Below are 14699 nucleotides of genomic sequence, written 5' to 3'. Positions count from 1 at the left end.
ATGCAGCACAAAGTTGAACCAAAGCAGCAACAACAACAGCTGCGGGCAGAGCTGCAGGTAGCGCATGGGCAGCGATTTTATTTATGGCTACAACTTTCTTTAGAATTGAACTATCATGATGAAACACGGACACATAAGCACTATCTGGATGTAATTACCAAAATTGATTTCAAAATTCCAAGAATTACGGAAGTTATACAAAAAAACACGCGAATTGCGGGGGAGTGGGGGTGTATCAAAATAAAAAAGCAAACTTGACCTGCCTAGGGCTCAGGGGAACTTGGATACCAAGTTTGGTTATTCTAGCTCTTGTACCTTCTGAGATCCTTGCGCTCATACAGACGGACATGGCTAAATCGACTCGCCTTGTCACCCTGATCAAGAATATATATACTTTGTGGGGTCTGCCACGCCTCCTTCTGTGTGCTACATACATTCGCACAAAACTAGTATAGCATTTCAACCTTTGGGTACAGGCTATCAAAATGGATAAAAATATACCCTTTGGGTACAGGAAATAACAAGTAAAAAGCTAAAGTGTCCCGACTTTGAAATACTCTGTACATATGTTTACAATAATTATAGAAAATAAAAAAATTTTTGAAAATAAAAAAGAAAAATTTGATCGATTTTACCTGTCTCGGTATTCGAACTCACGTAAAGAGTTTATAATTGCACATTTACATAGCAATTGCGTCTGTGTGAGTGTATGTATGCCTATGCGCATCTATTCGTGTCTATATCTATAACTTCTCGTTAAATCGGTCTATCATACTGAAACTTGGCATACGGACACATAATAACCAACTGGGGGTATTTGGTTCGAAATTCCAAGAATTACGGGAGTAACGATTTGCGGGGTAGAGGGGGGAGGGAGGGAAATTCCAATATATAAATTTTCTGCGTATTCACATAAGGCATCTGGGACTAAAATTTTATCTCCCTAGGTCTGATAGTCTCCGAGATATAGGCGATTATACAATGGAAAAAATCTGTCAAAAGTGGGGAAAAATCAAAAAAATAAAACAAACTCGTATAGCGTACACACATAAGGCATCTTTGTGCAAAATTTGGTGTCTCTATCTCTTATAGTCTCCGAGATCCAGGTGTTCATACGGGCGGACAAGAATATATATACTTTGTGGGGTCTGCCACGCCTCCTTCTGCCTGTTACATTTTTCAGCTCCCGCAAACCTAATATACTTCTGTACATTTCATGTACAGAGTATAAATACAATAAAATAAGTGCGTGTTGCCTGGGAATAAGGAGAGTCTACGTAACAGGTTTGGTCAAAGTGCGCGCAGCCGCATCCAAAATGTAGGCGTTTATCCAGATACAAGCTGACCTACGGGTACATGGTATAACAAAACTATGCTTGAATTGAATGGAACAAAATGTGTCTTGTTGTCAGCTAAAAGCTGAACCAAAATTGGTATCCAGATTCTCCTACAAGTAGGTCCGAGGAAGGACGAGTTTATTTTATTTTTTTTGAATTCTCCCCACCCCTATTTGCCTATTAATATCTTCGGGCTTAGAATTGCATGCAAAATGTTAGCTTGTATGCTCTTGTATGATGTATAAAAGCCTTTTATATATACTGCCGTTTAATGACCTCCGTTGACCCCATTCGAGTTGTTTGGCTTAAAACTAAAAGCTCCCATGTGGCTACGAGACAGCAACAGGAACTAGTTGTTTTGGTAGTTGAGTGTGTGTTGCCCCCGGTGCCACTTAATTATGAAGCTGCGCACATGAAGTAAACCGTCATAAAGTGGGGGCTATAGCAGTCGCCTTGGGAAGCATCACTTGCTGGTCTGGCATTTAGCGAGCTGTTGTTGCTATTTTTTTTTCGGCAGCTTTCTGCAGTTAATTTTCCGTTGCTTAATAAACTGTTTATGGCATTTATGCCAAAAATTTTGCAAGGCAGCGACGTCGACAAGTGACTGAGTACTTTTGCATATGAACACGCGCGCACATTCGTGTGTGGGTGTAGGTATATGTATACATACTAAGTGTAGTGCATACATACGCATGTACATACGTACTCGTACGCGAGTACACAGAACGTGGGATCTCATGAAGCATACACATTCTTTTATTTTCACGTGCCCTTCTGTGTGTCATGTGGTTGGGGGTTGAACTTGCCGTCTGGGTGAATGCTGCGGCCTTTACTCAGACCTTTAGTAGTAATTGTTATCATGCCTAAAAGTGTGCTATGGAATAGATCATTTGCGCATTCAATCATAAATTCTGCTGCTGCTGCTGCTGTCGACCTTGCGAATCAACAAATTTGTTAATTAAAATCCGAGCCAGAGACTGGTTTGCAGACCTTACTTTATATAAGCTACGGATAAGACTCAGACTAATGGCCGAGTGTTCACTGACCCCTGCCCATACACTCAATCCCCCATACACACACATTAATGAATATTTACATTTTATTCATCCAGGCGCATACCAAATTTACTCAAAAAGAAGGCAAACGCACTAATAAACAGACACAAATATAGGGAGTGACACATACACACTGACAACTTGGAAGTCACCGCAATCATAAAAATTCCAGTCCCCCGAAGACAGTCAAAAGCAATGGTCGCCTGCCAGTCGGTCGCATGTCGCATTGTGCGGTCTGGGCCTCATTTAAATGCAAATGTTGACGAACGGTTTTACCTTTTTCGTTTTGCTGAATAAAAACATTAAAATTAAATAAAACTGTACCGTGCTTTTAGGCGCTTTTCGACATACTCTTCTGAGGAGCCCGCGCGTGAGAATAATTCAAGGTGATAGCTTAATTGAAATATGCTTTTAGGCGTTTTGGTGTGAGCCTCATTTTGCCTACTTCTCGGGGCTTGGGGCTCTTGATCACTCGCTTTGTTTTCGCCTTGCTGTGAGCCAGGCGCATATTTTATGGCATTGTGGTATATATCTGAAAAAATAGCGCAGATTAATGTTATGCAAAGTGCTTTAGCCTGTGGCAGGATGCAGGCGTCTCCGTCGATTGTGGCGTTTGGCTTAATTGCTGCAATTTCAGCTTTCGTTTCAATTCCAATTGACTTTTGCTAAGGGTTACTGGAGTCGGCGTACATATACATACTGTATACGTATAGTATGCTCGCTGGCAATGTCTTTAAGCCATAGAGCCACTCTGGTCTGCCACACAATAAAGTGGATAGACGTAACATTTAAGAGTGCTTCTGAAAATATTTAATTAGGGTTCCATTTAGCTTGTGTTTACTTTATGAAAACTTGAAATAATTCGTGATTCTGGGAATATATATTTAAAAATGAGACTTAGACCACGACCCGTAGTACCCGTAGGTTAAAAGAATTTATTAGGCTTGTGCAAGGTTTGTAATAGGTAGAAGGAAGCATCCGACCCGATTTCTAATCAGCATGACTAGAGAAATCGATTTAGATATGTCCATCTGTCTGTACGCCGGTCGGTCCGTGGTTTTGCTTCTGCTATTGGCGCAGTTTTTCTGGGTACAGGGTATTTTACTTTCGGGCCAGCTTGACTATTATTTCAATTAGAAATATGTATCCTTATATTTTGCTCTCCACAGCTTAAACCCTCAAGGGTTTTTAAGGTTTAAGGAGTTCGTGGTGGTCGGTAAAAAGTTTCAAATTTCAAGTGCAATTTTAAGTCAGTCGTAGCTCTTCGTCTCATTTGATTAGCCAAAGTACGACATCTGCGGATCCCAACGAGTGCGAAAATTTACTCTTGACGTAAGACCCCAGTCTAAAAAGTTAAAGTGTATATGTTTAGTGATTCAGCACACAGTTGCCAGTAGGCAGTTGGAAATATATCTGTGCCTGGCAGGCTGCCATAGCGACCTGTTAACGCACATTTTCATATATAAATTATTAAGTGTAGTCGGTCCGATGAGGCGGTGCCAACCACACAGCATACTTTTGGGCTTGCCGGCGAGTAAAATGCATTTTGTGCTCCATTAAATAATAAAAGCCAGAGAAGAAGGAACGTGAGAAGAAACAGAGGCAGGCTGAATGTGGCAGATAGCATGGAAAGATAAGTACACACAATAAAAATCTCACACGAAAAGCATAAAAGTAAATGCAAGGGTAGAAAACAGTGAGAAGATGGCTGCGCGTGAGGGAGTTCCCTCCCTTGCGCTTATCTGATGCTGAGTCAAAGCCCCATTGTGATTTTTAAGTTGCTCGGCATTGGCAACCTTTGTATGCTCTTAGGCGTTTGCTGCTTGTATTTTGGTAGTCAAGTGCATAAATAAGTAAACAAATGCTGTCACTTAAGATTACATGGTAAATAAGCATCGTACGGGACATTTAAATGTGGAAGAAGCTCGCGTGTTCCTGCCCAATACTCATTTATTCATAGCAGGCATAATGGCATCCCATGCCAAGGCAACGAACTGTGGTTTCAAATGTGGGGCATAAAAATCAGTATAAACAGGAATTGTTATGAGCCCGGAATGAATTTAGCCCTTAAGAGCAGTGCATGTAAAATTAGTTAGTTGGCGTTTCACTAGGGTATGTGACTAAAACAAAAAATCCAGCGGCATAGGAAACAGTTTTTTACATATACAAATTCAAACCCTGTGAGTGATACATCAATAGGGTAGGTAAAAAGAAAATGCAATATTTAAATTTGGTTATGAACGAGGCATGGAGAGTTGATCATTTGAGCCCCGATGGGTTCTTTGCATATAAATATAAGCAGTCAACCACTGAAAGAGGGGGGTTGTCGGGTAGCGGAGCTGAGCAGCATGCACGTGCCATTGCCAATGAAAAGGGAAATTTTCCAACTTTCAAGTTTAATTTTCCAAGAGTAGCAATCAAGCAAGCAACAGAAAAACAACACAAGCATCAAGGGTTGCGTGAGTCTGGTTGGTGAAGTGCAACCCTTTTTATATTGAAGGCAAGTAAGTCATTCTGCTCGCGAAGCTCGCACTTAAATGTAGAAATTAAAATATACTTGTATGAAATATATATATTTTATATTTAACAAAGACCTACCCATATCCCACCCATCCCTCATCTGGCAGTCAGTCAGTCATTCAGAGGGCATGATTGTTAGTCAGAAAGAGAGCCGCTAGATTCAGCCCTTGCTTGCTTTACGAGGTGTTAAGTGGGCTTAATTTGAAAGTGTTTTGGGTAGTGACTGGGGAGATGTGATGAAATGTTTGCGTATTTGTTTAAGTTATGGCAAAAAGAAGGGATAGAACTTAAGCCCAGGCAGCTTAGTTTACAAGGGTTTAAGATGTCACTTCTGCCTTAATTTTAGCTCTCGCGGTATATGTAAAAAACTTTTTTTAAACTAGTTGCTTATACTGGGAAATCTTTTGATATTAAAACTGTATTTGTACTATTCATGCTGAAAAAGACTATAGGTACATCATTCGAAATCGAGAAAAAGCGATAGTAGTCACACATAAGGAGGCCATTACAATTAATGTGTGGAGGTTTGTAATACTCTGTTTGAGTTTGGGCAAAGTATGTAAGTATGTAACACAGTGCCGGTAGTTTGTCTGGGTGCAGGATATTTCACTTTCAGGCTTGCTCGACTGTAGCGTTCTCTCTTGTTTATTATGTTGAATTTTTAGTTTTACCTGATCTGAGATCAATAATCCTTCATAAGTCTAGTATCCAACTTGCCGACAACCCTCCAATGGCCGGAATTAATAAAATTAATAAAACTTCATTCCATATACATATATGCACATACATGCATATGTAAGTGGGTAGGTAGGCAGATACATTGGCATTCTTGTAAGTATGTAAGTACATACTCGTACATATGTAGTATTATTGACAGTAAGATCAAAGATTTGGCTCTTGGTATTACCAGTAAGGAAATTTCGCTAATGTGGCAGTGTGTTTAGAAGTATGAGTTTGTGTGCTACGAACCGATTTCACATTTCGCAAGCAATAAATAAATGACAATAAATGACTGAGCAAATGAATAAATGAAAACATTTTTGCTTTGAAATTCAAATTTCAAAAGTTGTCATGACATTGTGTTTATGACATTTAGTTGCGCACACAATCTGTACACGTATGTATGCATGTGTATGTTTGTCGCATGAGACTGGATGATTCTGGTTGCTTTCGCACAGCTTTTTTCGGTCTGCATATTTAAAATTGAATATTTGCACGCCTTGAGCATTTGAGATTACAAAGATATACTTCACTTATACGCACAAAAACAAGCTTTTGCTGCTCCTGCTGCTCTTATTGGCATGCATACGAGTATGTACTTGTACATGCTCGCATGCTTATGTGTGTGCGTGTGTGTGTGTAAGAGAGTGCGGGTGGACGCTACTATCGTTTGCATGTATGTAGATATGTACATATGTGCCTGTTGGTCCTATTTGCACTGCTCAAAGCCATGTTAAGCGGTTTATTTGCTTGTTTGCTTGTCCATAGATTGCCATATTTGGGACTAGAAGAGCGGAGTACATCGTGGTATTTGATAGGAGTTTAAATGAAACCTTTCAATTACTTTAAACCAGATTCATTCTGAATTAAATGATAAAATTTGATTTTTGTCCATTCGATTTTTTTAAACTTGCGTGTTTATGCACTCGAAACCCGGGTTCTAATCGATCAAACGCTGAGATACCGAAATAGGTAAGGCATTGTTTTTTGTAGGAGTGCCGAAATGATTATAGGCACAATGTTTTTCTTAATATAGGACTCTTTGGTGCACGATATAGCAATATGGATGACCACACCTATATTTTCCAAAAATAATGAAAATAACAAACCTTTTCTCGATATGATTTCGGTATCTTTAAAGTCAACTATAATGTCAGTCAACTATAATGTTACATGAAACATGGGGAAATTCCAAAAAATAAAATAAACACGTCCTTTCTCGGACCTAGGAGAATCTGGATAGCAACTTTGGTTATTCTAGCTTTCATACTTTCTGAGATCCTTGCGTGCATCCAGACGGACAGACGGACAAACGGACGGACATGTGTAGATCGATTTCTCTCGTCATGCTGATTCAGAATATATATACTTTATGGGGCCGGAGATGCTTCCTTCCGCATGTTACATACTTTGCACAAACCCAATATACCCTTTTTTCCCTACGGGTACAGGGTATAACAAAGAAGTTATAACTAAATCACTCATTAGTTCCTGTGGTAGATATAGGACAGAGTGGTTTCATCCAGCTGATTTTGAAAAGTTATGCTTTTTCCTGTTTAAATATTGAGATATCAATTTCAGTGAAATAGCTTGTTTCCTGACCACGATATTGTAACTTACTTTGATATAGGAACGATTCGATTGCAATTAAGAACATTGCGGTTAAAGGCCTATGGGATAACAACGGCAAAATGTGTAAAGAAGAGTAGTTTCTTATTTATTTATTTGTTATTATCTTTCGGAGATTCCTTTTGAAAGCCCTCACATGATTCTCAGTTGGGTATTGGCATTGAACACTTCCACATTTATCTTTAAGATTTTCGTTGTCGATGTAAATCAAATATTAAGCATGTGACTATTACACGTTCTGCTGAATTCGATTTTATAATGAGTTTTTATATTGGTGGGGCCTGGCACATCTCCTTTTAAATTTTAAATACATTTACCCTTGCACCATTTGGGTACAGATAATAAATGTGTCGTCCCAGTATAGCGCATCTTCAATATTGCAGCTAACAAATTGTTATTTAAAGTAAAATAAAATTTAATGTAAAAAATTCCGGCTCACATTCGTATGTACATACATATGCACGTATTCATGCCCATCTGCAGGCTGTGTTTCAAAAGTGTGTGCATTGTGCTCTCAACGTTCACGTACTATTTACAAAAACACATGCCGTATGCCGCACACGATTTTCCAATTGAACTCACACGTGTACATACGCACACATGCAAGCAGCGCAGTTGTTGCCTCTGCCCCTGCCCCTGCTCTACCAGTACCATTGATGCAGTCGTGCATTCAATCGTTGGCTCGTCGTCACCTTCTTCACTGCTGCCCCGTAAGCTTCGTACTTTTGCCCGAAATCATTTCAAGTTAATAATAAATGGAGCATCATCATCAGAGATCAAACAGTAAAGCAAATATCTTTTGCGCTTGGTCCTGGGCCCAGCTTCATCCTGCTGCCGGCTTCGATGCCTGTTTGTTTATCTATCAGCTTGTCCGCTTGACTGTTTGCCTGTTTGTTTGAACTGCTTGAAAAAGCTGTTGAAACTGATTTATTTTTGCAAGTTTTTCAATTTGTAGCCGCATGTAATGAGCTGTTTGTGCTGCACGAACCAATTAAAATACGTGTGAGGCATTAGAAACCATTGCATAGGCACAGACTGCCGGATAGTACCGGGTTATTTCAATCAACATTTTCGTTACCTTTTTTTTGTCTGTCATTCTTTAATCCGATCCCTGAAATAAGATTTATGTGCCCGATATTAAATACAGTCGAGAGGCGTCTCGGTGCAGGTTGGCACTGTGAAAATTCCTGTGGAATGTGAGTACGAGTGTGTCTTTGTGCGTAAGTAACAAATATACGCATGCCTCACGCACCATAGAGGCCCTTCCCATTCCCCAGAAGTGTTCATGGGTGAGTGCGTTGTCTTACGGTTGGCATGCAAACCTTTTCCAGAAGCACACCCAGCTCTCGTTGAATTGCTACAAAAATTGCTCTCTGAGTCGTCAAAGTTCAGTAGGCCGTGCTTTAAATACATACAAATAAATCCTATGAGCACCGAGAACACCCATCTTTGAGTCAAATTGAAAACTCCTTAAATATTAAATGACAAACCAAAAATGAATAACCCTTGTCACCCGATGTTTACCGGCATACGTTTGGCATGGCAGCGCGCCTTGCTAATTACAAAATATTTTTAGTGGCCTACTTTTAGTTCTTGGCTAAATATTGATTAACATGCCAAATTACCCACGCTCGTAAAACTTGGAGCCACAAAAATATGTTGTAATAAATAACAAAATAATGTTTGTCTGACATACGAACTACGCCTAATTAATGAGAAACCGTTCTCTACCTCCACGTTTTCCTTGGACTGCACCTTTTTTTGGAGGTTACCAAACGCCGACCGCACACATATAAACAAAATATTTTGTGGTCTGCCACACGGCGCATTGTTTGGTCTGTCATTAGTGGCACCAGCAACACCATCGTCGCCGATGTTATGCGTTGAAATGGCATTAAATGTGTGCCGGAAATACTTTACACGGTCAGGCCACACACATTTTTATGCCACTCCAAAATGCCGTGGCCAGTAAAGCTCTTTTAAAAAGATGTCTTAATTATTTAGCTTTGGCAAATAGGCCGTTGTCCCACGTCCTATAGCATCATCAAAGTTGTTATATTTCCCAAATAGTCTAAAATTGATAAAACAACAAAGCATTTATTTGCTCTTGTATATAAATAGCTCCATATATAGTATAGCTCATGTATTTGTTGGTGCTTTTTATGAATCTTATGTCAAACTAGTGTTGTTGTCTTCGACATTGTTGATTGTCCATTTGAAATGAATGGCGGACGTTCCAATTCAGGTAAGTAAAAATATTTGAATACATCAAACATATCGGATGGTTAATTGAGGGCCCATAGAAAAATTCACAATTGGCCTTTAATTACTCTGTACCCACCACAAAAAACAAATTTAACAAAAAATTAGTTTAAACAAAATTAATTAATTTTATTAAACTAATTAACTAAATTAAATATTACATTTCAGCATATACATACATAAATAATACATAGTATGTATAGTATATGTACAATTTCAACAATTTCATGTGTGCAGTACAGAGCGCGAGCTATACTCGGGTATTACTCGAGTATTGCGCAGGTTTTACCCGAGTATGTCTCGAGTATTGCGCGGGCTTTACCCGAGTATTGACCGTATAAAATATGCATGTATGTACATATTTATGTATTTGTGCGTGCAAGTGTTGTTTGCAATTATGCGCAAACATGTGTACGTATTTTAAATAAAGAGGTACAGAGTGAAAAGAAAACATATGTATACATATATTTATTTTTATATTATGATATTTAGCATGATTTTATTTCTTAAAAAAGGAACTCAAATATCTTAAAAAAGCAAATTAATACATATAAATTAAAAAAGCATAACTTTTTTAATTTAAATAAAAAGGAAGGTATTTTTTTTCGCTAATAGTTTTGGATTCTTTAATTTATATGCATAAACATACTTGTATACGAAGTTACTATTGACCTAATAGCCGAAAAAACAATAGAAAATGCAAGAGCACGTGCAGCCGCCGATATCATTTCGGTCATGCGGCTATGATTGTAAGTACGACGTTCGATCATTTCTTGCACGCAGGCAAAAAGTTTCGGTCACAACCGCTCACTTCTGAGTTTTTGCAGTTGTGAGTCGAACTGAGTGTTCGTTGAGAGCTCCTTCGCAACCAGTCATTGGTTGTCACTATATCCAAATGAAATAACCATACCGAGTACTCGAAATTACCGAAAATGTAGTACTCGTTGCAGTTCTCTGATGCATACATACATTTACATCAGAATCGTGTTTGTGTTTGCGTGTTTGTGTACTTGTACATACCCTTCAGTTCGGCTTGTGGCAATTGTCCGCTTTGGGCTACCCATGGACCGGTCCAAAGCTCAACCAGTGTCAGCACCAGTCCCTTTATGAAGGCAGCGCCGTACCGATAGGGCATCGACACAAAACAGAATTACGAACAAATTTTGCATCGTGCTAAAAGAAACGATTTAATACTCGTGCGCTGTGTTCGTCATCAAGTAACAATAACAAATATTAGACAAGTCGCTCGTCTAATTACACCAACAAATATTAGGGAAATGACGTTGTTTTTATACCCTGTACCCGTAGGGTAACAAGAGAGAACGCTACAGTCGAGCAAGCCCGACAGTGTAATACCCTGTACCCAGGTAAACTTCCGTCACTGAGTTCTATGCGCCCATAGCAGCAGCAAAAAGAGGAAGAAGAAGAGCGACCTTGTTGCTGCAGTTTGGGGGGGTTGTACTGTCGAGAATTTGTTTCGCTGATAACTTTTCTTAGAATTGACCGAATTGAATAAAATTTTGAACAACAGTAGACAAACCTAATATACCCTTTTTACCCTACGGGTACAGGGTATAAAAAGGGTATATTAGGTTTGTGCAAAGTATGTAACATACAGAAGGAAGCATCTCCGACCCCATAAAGTATATATATTCTTGATCAGCATGACGAGAGAAATCGATCTAGACATGTCCGTCCGTCTGTCCGTCCGTCTGTCCGTCTGTCCGTCCGTCTGTCCGTCTGGATGAACGCGAGGATCTCAGAAACTATAAAAGCTAGAATAACCAAAGTTGGCATCCAGATTCTCCTAGATCCGAGTAAGGACGAGTTTATGTTTTTTTTTTTTAATTTTCCCCCCCTTCCCCCGCTACAGAATTTCGTCAATAGCGTCCACATTTCAAATGCTACCTAAACCAAACTTTACACACATAATTTATAAATAAATATCTACTGTTGATTAAAATTTTATTCAATTCTGTCAATTCTAAGAAAAGTTATTAGCGAAACAAATTCTCGCCAGTACAACCCCCACAAACTGCAGCAACAAGTTCGCTCTTCTTCTTCCTCTTTTTGTTGCTGCTTTGGGCGCATATAACTCAGTGACGGAAGTTTACCTGGGTACAGGGTATTACACTGTCGGGCTTGCTCGACTGTAGCGTTCTCTCTTGTTTTTAGCTACTTTTCTATTATTTTGCGTTTCCCCTGCCTCCGATTGCTTTGTCTTGTTCTGACATTTAGTTTTGTGCAAAGTGTTGCATGTGACGCGCAGTGAAAAACGAATAGTGTTTTGAAAAGTGCGACATATAAAAAGGTAAGAATGAAGTATTTGTATATATAAATGATATACTCGTACAATTAAATAAATTTACAATTTCAGAATTTCTAATAAATCTATTGTGAAGGCTCCGCAGAAGTGAAGTTGCGCAAAGCTCTGAAGCTGTCCAAGAAGAGGAATTACCGTGCACAGGAGAAAAAAAATTATCAATACATAACATAGCTAATATAATATAATCTAATATAATCTATAATATAATAAATATATGTACACATTAATGTAATGCATAAAGAAATTATTATGTAGCCAATAAGCAGAATTAAAATGAATTAATTTTCATTTGTGTATTGATTTTGTGCCTGGCAGAGAGGTAGTCACGGACCGATCAAACACCGGTCCAAAAGTAGTCCAAAACGTACCGGTCCATGGAGTAGTCCACTCGTTATAAAATGGACCGGTCCATTTACCAGTCCGATGTTGGCGAGAATGGGACAATTGTCCGCTTCGTATGACATCGTGTGTAAAAACGAAGGGAGGCATGGCATGAAGTTCGGACTATTGGTGGTGCGCGGCGGACCGGCACTTGCACCGGTTTTGGTATGCGGTACTGCTTGGTATGTATGTGTGCATTACATAATTATGCCAAAGCAGCAACAAGTTCAGCTGCGGACAGAGCTTGGGCCTGGTTATATGGCTATAACTTTCTTTCTAATCAACCTATCATAATGAATGGTATAAATATATCCGTATACTTGTATATCCGTATCACTAACTGGATGGGACTACCAAATTTTAGTTAAAAATTCCAAGAATTACGGGAGGTATAGAAAATCTTGAATAGGGGGGAGCGGGGTGTGCATCAGAACAAACTCGTCCTTTATCGGGCGTAGGAGAATCAGGATACCAAGTTTGGTTATTCTAGCTCTTATACTTTTTGAGATCCTTGCGTTCATACAGACAGACAGACGGACATGGCTATATCTACTCGGCTTGTCATCCTGATCAAGAATATATATACTTTGTGGGATCTGCCACGCCTCCTTCTGTGTGTTCCATGTACACTCGCACAAAACTAATATACCCTTTTACCTTTTGGGTACAGGATATAACAAATTCCAAGAACTACGGGAGCTATGGAAAATCACTAATACTGGAGGAGTGGGGTGGTATAACAGAAAAAATAAACAAATTTGATCTGCTTAGAGCTTAGGGGAATCTGGATACCAAGTTTGGATTCTAGCTCGTGTACCTTCTGAGATCCTTTCGTTCATACAGACGGAGTTGGATATATCGACATGGCTATATATACGATACATTCGCACAAAACTACTATACCCTTATATCCAGCGTGTACAGGGTATTAAAAAACAATAAGCGAACTTGTAATAAAGAAAACATTAAATTTAAAACATTAGATTTCAAACTCAAGGGTGTATAAGGGAGTTATGGGAGCCATGAAAAATTAGTAATAGCGGAGGAGTTGGAAAATTTGGAAATACATTTGTACATGCAGTACATATACATGTAAGGCATATTTTTGTGCCTAGCTGTTGCTGAGATCTCGGTGGCAACTGATAAGTATTAAAACGGTCTAAATAATAAAGATATGTAAGAGATTTATTTGTGGCTTTGATGATGGCTCTGACAATGGCGGAGAGCCAGCAAGCATCTGCCTTGGCAACTTGCCGAGTTCAAAACTTTTGATTAAGCTGCAGCTCTGCTAGGTACATACATAGTTACTAAGCGCACAAATCAAAACCCCTAAACAACGTTTTTGTTTTTCTTGATACGAACAGCTTGTTAGCTTGCTTTGCTGTTGCTTTCCTCTTTCTCAAACCTCCCTATACACTCATGTTGCCCACATTTCAAATGTGCGCCTAAAGCAGCAGCATTGTCTACTTTTCGGTTGCCATGACATTAAACAGAAGCCACTCAGAAATTTACCGCATGCAAAAATTTCTGTAGCTGTTGCTTCCACTGCTACGTGTGTTATTATTATTATTTTTATACCCTGTACCCAAAAGGGTACAAGGGTATATTAGTTTTGTGCGAGTGCACATGGAACACACAGAAGGAGGCTTGGTAGACCCCACAAAGTATATATATTCTTGATCAGCATGACAAGCCGAGTCGATATAGCCATGTCCGTCTGTCCGGCTGTCTGTCTGTCTGTATGAACGCAAGGATCTCAGAAAGTATAAGAGCTAGAATAACCAAACTTGGTATACAGATTCTCCTGAGACCGAGAAAGGACGAGTTTGTTCATTTTTTCTGATCCACCCCCCCACTCCCCCCCTATTAACGATTTTCTATAACTCCCGTAATTCTTGGAATTTTGAACTAAAATTTGGTAGTCACATTAGGTTAGTTATTATATAACCGTATACCAAGTCTCATTATGATAGAATGATTGGAAAGAAAGTTATAGCCATATAACCAGGCCCAATGCACACATACATACATATGTACAAGTACACAAACACGCATAAGGCACGATTCTGATGTAAATGTAAATGTATGTATGCATGCATGGAATATTTTATATTTAATTTAGTTAATTAATTAAATTAATTTAGTTAATTAATTAAATTTAATTAATTAATTAATTTAATTACTTTTTTGTGGGGTGGTACAGGGTATTTAAGAGTTGAGCCTGCTCGACTTTAGCATTCCTTTCTTGTTTAATTTTCCTTTTTTGTGGAGAGTACATGCTATTTTACTGTCGGGCTTGCTCGACTATAGCGTTCTCTCTTGTTTTATTACACCTTGACTCCAAAGCGTGAATCGTTATAGTATTGTAGTTATGTCAAAAATGATCTAACACTCTGAAGGAGACGTGGTAGACCCAACAATGTATAAGCTGAATTCTTGATGGATATAGCCATCTTCGGTTTTCAGACG

General features: G+C 38.9%; 1 protein-coding gene across 1 annotated transcript in view; it reads left to right on the top strand.

Moving 5' to 3' along the window:
• LOC115624964 (CUGBP Elav-like family member 4) overlaps positions 1 to 14699 on the top strand; it is a 247570-nt gene that overhangs the window by 25357 nt on the left and 207514 nt on the right. The window lies entirely within an intron of this gene.

The sequence above is a fragment of the Scaptodrosophila lebanonensis genome, unplaced genomic scaffold (assembly GCF_003285725.1).
Source record: "Scaptodrosophila lebanonensis strain 11010-0011.00,11010-0021.00 unplaced genomic scaffold, SlebRS2 tig00000061-arrow-pilon, whole genome shotgun sequence".
Classification (NCBI taxonomy): Eukaryota; Metazoa; Arthropoda; class Insecta; order Diptera; family Drosophilidae; genus Scaptodrosophila; species Scaptodrosophila lebanonensis.
The sequence above is the reverse complement of the archived record's forward strand: the minus strand, read 5'-3'. Positions and strand labels throughout refer to the sequence as shown.